The following is a 6,000-nucleotide window of genomic DNA, read 5'->3' on the forward strand; positions in this document are numbered from 1 at the left end:
GAGGTAAAGTGCAGCAATATAGTAACTAATGTAAGGGCATAGATTACCTGGATAAGAAATTGTGCTGCTGGGTCCCTTACGCGCGTTTCGGCGCTTAGCCTTCTTCCGGGGGGCATTTATCATAATTTATTATGGATTTTTGCACTGTTGCACTTTTTTATAGGGTTGATTAACTTTTTGCACTCAAGCACTTTATATTATGTTTATATAAATAATAACCCTTTAATTGTGGTGGGTTTTTGCTATCTCACATTAATTTTATATTTATGTATTATCAATTTTGCAGCATAATTCTGGTTTTATAAAAAAAATTTTTTGGGTGTATTTAATTATTTATTAATTTTGATGGTGATAATTACGGTATTGTAGTGCTATGCAGTTAGCCATTTAAAATTTCTTTGGGCTATGTACTTGGATATTTATTAAAAAAAAAAGGCAGCACTCCACGGTAACTTTTTCAAAGTGGTAGGTGAGTTTTATTCAGCCCACATATCAAGGCAACGTTTCGGCTCAACTGAGCCTTTCTCAAGCAGTGGGTGGTACAAAAAAGTGTCTTTTTATACACCAAATAACAATCTCTCAATTATCAATCATTTTACAATACAAGAAATTACAATCCAGTGCATACAATTTCTTTCATTATAGTCAATAGGCTCCATATGTGCAAAAAGTGCTTTGTGCTCAATACAATCTTTACATTTTGCATTAACCCCTTCACGACCTTTGACGCCACATAGGCATCGTGAAAAGTCGTGCCGAAACGACCCATGACGCCTATGTGGCGTCATGACTTTAAAGCCCCACTGCGGGTGGTCAACCGACCCGCAGATACAGGGGGCTTTGTTCTTCACCACAGGGGGCGTGGCTTCACCCCCACGTGGCTACGATCCCTCTGATTGGCTGTTAAAAATGAAACAGCCAATCAGAGCGATAGTAATATTTCATCAATGAAAATTGATGAAATATTACAATCCAGCCATGGCCGATGCTGAAATAGCATCGGACATGGCTGGAGACACTAAGTTAACCCCCCGCCAACTGGCGGCGCCGATCGGGCGCCACCACCGACTGACGGTGGCGATCGGCCGCCGCTGTCACAATCTGCCCCTCCCCCTTCCCTCCGCTCCCCCCACCTTCCGATCCACCCACGATACTCACTAACCCCCCCGGCCATCCCGTTGTCCCACCGTCCGGCCGTCCCGGTCTATGGGTGCCGCCAACTTGGAAAATGGCGGGCGCATACGCAGTGCGCCCGCCGGCTTTTCCCGGCGGCTAATTTATTTGTTTTTATTTTGATCACTGTGATAAACTCTCACAGTGATCAAAATAAAAAAAAAGTAAATCACCGCCCCCCTTATCACCCCCCACAGGGACAAATAAAATATTTTTATTTTTCAATTAGGGTTAGAAATAGGGTTAGGGTTAGAAATAGGGCTAGGGTTAGGGTCAGGGCTAGGGCTAGGGTTAGGGTTAGGGCTAGGGTTAGGGCTAGGGCTAGGGTTAGGGTTAGGGCTAGGATTAGGGGTGGGTTGGGGTTGGGATTAGGGTTAGAGTTGGTATTAGGGTTAGGGGTGTGTTGGGGTTATGATTAGGGTGGGGATTAGGGTTAGGGTTGTGTTGGGGTTAGGGTTGGAGATAGAGTTGAGGGGTTTCCACTGTTTAGGCGCATCAGGGGGTCTCCAAACATGACATGACGCCACCATTTATTCCAGCCAATTTTGCGTTCAAAAAGTCGACCAGTGCTGCCTCCATTCCAAGCCCCAACGTGTGCCCAAACAGTGGTTTACCCCCACATATGGGGTATCAGTGTACTCAGGAAAATTTGCACAAGAACTTTGGGGGTCTAATTTCTCCTGTTACCCTTGGGAAAATTAAAACTTGTTGGCTAAACAAATTATTTTTGTGGAGAAAAAATTATTTTTTATTTTCATGGCTCTGCGTTATACACTTCTGTGAAGCACTTGGGGGGTTCAACGTGCTCACCACACATCTAGATTAGTTCCTTGGGTGGTCTAGTTTCCAAAATGGGGTCACTTGTGGGGGGTTTTCATTGTTTAGGTACATCAGGGGCTCTGCAAACGTAACATGACGCCCACAGACCATTCCATCAAGTCGACATTTCAAAACGTCACTACTTCCCTTCCGAGCCCCAACGTGTGCCGAAACAGTGGTCCCCCCACTTATGGGGTACCAGCGTACTCAGGACAAACTGGACAACAACTTTTGGGGTCCAATTTATCTTATTACCCTTGTGAAAATAAAAAATAGTGGGCTAAAAATCATTTTTTGAGGGAAAAAAATATTTTTTATTTTCACGGTTCTGCGTTATAAACATCTGTGAAGCACTTGGGGTTCAGAGTGCTCACCACACATCTAGATAAGCTCCTTAGTGGGTCTAGTTTCCAAAATGGGGTCACTTGTGGGGGAGCTCCAATGTTTAGGCACACATGGGCTCTCCAAACATGACATGGTGTCCGCTAACGATTGGAGCTAATTTTCCATTCAAAAAGTCAAATGGCGCTCCTTCCCTTCCGGGCCCTGCCGTACGCCCAAACAGTGGTTTATGACCACATATGAGGTATCGGTGTAGTCAGGAGAAATTGACCAACAAATTTTAGGATCCATTTTATCCTGTTGCCCATGTGAAAATGAAAAAACTGAGGCTAAAAGAACATTTTTGTGAAAAAAAGTACTTTTTTTTTCACGGATCAATTTGTGAAGCACCTGGAGGTTCAAATTGCTCATTATGCATCTAGATAAGTTCCTTGGAGGTTCTAGTTTCCAAAATGGGGTCACTTGTGGGGGAGCTCCAATGTTTAGGCACACAGGGACTCTCCAAACGCGACATGGCAACCGCTAAATATTCCAGCATATTTTCCAATCAAAAAGTCAAATGGCGCTCCTTCCCTTCTGAGCCCTGCCGTGCGCCCAAACAGTGGTTTATGACCACATATGAGGTATCGATGTTCTCAGGAGAAATTGCCCAACAAATTTTATGATCCATCTAATCCTGTTACCCACGTGAAAATGAAAATATTGATGCTAAAATATAATTTTTGTTGGAAAAATTAAAATGTCCATTTTTTTCTTCCAAGTTGCTTTAGTTCCTGTGAAGCACCTGAAGAGTTAATAATCTTCTTGAATATAGTTTTGAGTAGCTTGAGGGGTGCAGTTTTTAGAATGGTGTCACTTTTGGGTATTTTCTGCCATATAGACCCCTCAAAGTGACTTCAAATGTGAGGTGGTCCCTAAAAAAAATGGTTTTGTAAATCTTGTTGTAAAAATGAGAAATCGATGGTCAACTTTTAACCCTTATAACTTCCCAACAAAAAAAAATGTTGTTTCCAAAATTGTGCTAATGTAAAGTAGACATGTGGGAAATGTTATTTAGTAACTATTTTGTGTCACATACCTCTCTGGTTTAACAGAATAAAAATTCAAAATTTGAAAATTGCGAAATTTTCAAAATTTTCGCCAAATTTCCATTTTTTCACAAATAAACGCAAAAATTATCGACCTAAATTTGCCACTAACATGAAGTCCAATATGTCACGAAAAAACAATCTCAGAATCCCTAGGATCCGTTGAAGCGTTCCTGAGTTATTACTTCATAAAGGGACACTGGTCAGAATTGCAAAAAATGGCCAGGTCATTAAGGTCAAAATAGGCTGGGTCATGAAGGGGTTAACATCATCTTATTAATGTTTTTGTGATTGCACATTTAATCATTCAATATTACAGTGTCTCAAAATCCCTTTGGTTTACATACCACCACATGGAGGACACCATGAACACAGAGAACGCTATATCTGGCATTCCTATAGCTCAACTGAGCACGTGCTATGAGTCATCAGCTATGTCATATGTGGCCAGCCAATAGAATAGCATGTGTGGCATTTCCTCTCTCTGCATCACCTCAAAGACGCCATGTTGCAAGTGGCAGAAGGTCAAATAATGCTATTAAGCCTTTATCCACATCCATATTAGGTTTTTAACCAGCGTTTTTTCATAAACCATATAAGGCCACTAATATACGGTATTAATCTTGTTACACCATCAGTCACAATTTTGATGCAACTCTTGAAAAAATACTTTTATTTATATATAGAAAAAAGTGCTGTTGTTTACATATAAGGAAATCTATAAGGCTGCCATTCCTTTACCTTGATGTATAGGGATTTAATATTATACTGTTAATTGCCCTGGAGCCCCGGACAACACCCTTATCAGGTTGCTTCCGGTTTATCCAGATAGCCACTCACGTGCGCCATATGACCTTCATCAGGCCCCCTGATTCACCCCAGTGGCTAAAGGGCAATATATATCAATTATCCCCGCAGCCATAAAGATCCACTAATCATCAAATTAATATAAAATTGGCTGGCCACATGACAAAACCCATATAGAAAATGTTTTACAAAAATTGCCTTCCATACAGAAAAAAAAAATATATACACTCACTGGCCACTTTATTAGGTACACCATGCTAGTAACGGGTTGGACCCCCTTTTGCCTTCAGAACTGCCTCAATTCTTCGTGGCAGAGATTCAACAAGGTGCTGGAAGCATTCCTCAGAGATTTTGGACCATATTGACATGATGGCATCACACAGTTGGCGCAGATTTGTCGGCTGCACATCCCTGATGCGAATCTCCCGTTCCACCACATCCCAAAGATGCTCTATTGGATTGAGATCTGGTGACTGAGGAGGCCATTTGAGTACAGTGAACTCATTGTCATGTTCAAGAAACCAATCTGAGATGATTCGAGCTTTATGACATGGCGCATTATCCTGCTGAAAGTAGCCATCAGATGTTGGGTACATTGTGGTCATAAAGGGATGGACATGGTCAGCAACAATACTCAGGTAGGCTGTGGCGTTGCAACGATGCTCAATTGGTACCAAGGGGCCCAAAGAGTGCCAAGAAAAAATTCCCCACACCATGACACCACCACCACCAGCCTGAACCGTTGATACAAGGCAGGATGGATCCATGCTTTCATGTTGTTTACGCCAAATTCTGACCCTACCATCCGAATGTCGCAGCAGAAATCGAGACTCATCAGACCAGGCAACGTTTTTCCAATCTTCTACTGTCCAATTTCGATGAGCTTGTGCAAATTGTAGCCTCAGTTTCCTGTTCTTAGCTGAGAGGAGTGGTACCCAGTGTGGTCTTCTGCTGCTGTAGCCCATCTGCCTCAAAGTTCGACGCACTGTGCGTTCAGAGATGCTCTTCTGCCTACCTTGGTTGTAACGGGTGGCAATTTGAGTCACTGTTGCCTTTCTATCAGCTCGAACCAGTCTGCCCATTCTCCTCTGACCTCTGGCATCAACAAGGCATTTCCGGCCACAGAACTGCCGCTCACTGGATTTTTTTTCTTTTTCGGACCATTCTCTGTAAACCCTAGAGATGGTTGTGCGTGAAAATCCCAGTAGATCAGCAGTTTCTGAAATTCTCAGACCAGCCCTTCTGGCACCAACAATCATGCCACGTTCAAAGGCACTCAAATCACCTTTCTTCCCCATACTGATGCTCGGTTTGAACTGCAGGAGATTGTCTTGACCATGTCTACATGCCTAAATGCACTGAGTTGCCGCCATGTGATTGGCTGATTAGAAATTAAGTCTTAACACACAGTTGGACAGGTGTACCTAATAAAGTGGCCAGTGAGTGTATATTATTTATCAAAAATCCATTCGTCCTCCATGTTCCTTATATCTTCACCAGGGTAATTTCAAAACTCTTATGAATAGTGATAAATCTAAAAAAGAATAAAAAAAACGAATTAAAACCTGGGATAATCATTCCCAATATATCCATAGGTCAACAATACAACACATATAGAGGAACATTTTATATAACAGTATGTATCTTAAATTCAGCATCTAACCCTTTCGGTCTTAATGTATTCAGCTCATAAATCCACTTCAGTTCCTTTTTATTAAGTATGAGTTCTCTATCCCCACCCCTTCTCTATACAGGGACCACATCAATTATT

Source organism: Dendrobates tinctorius, unplaced genomic scaffold (assembly GCF_039654945.1).
Source record: "Dendrobates tinctorius isolate UK_male_01 unplaced genomic scaffold, ASM3965494v1 ptg000028l, whole genome shotgun sequence".
Lineage (NCBI taxonomy): Eukaryota > Metazoa > Chordata > Amphibia > Anura > Dendrobatidae > Dendrobates > Dendrobates tinctorius.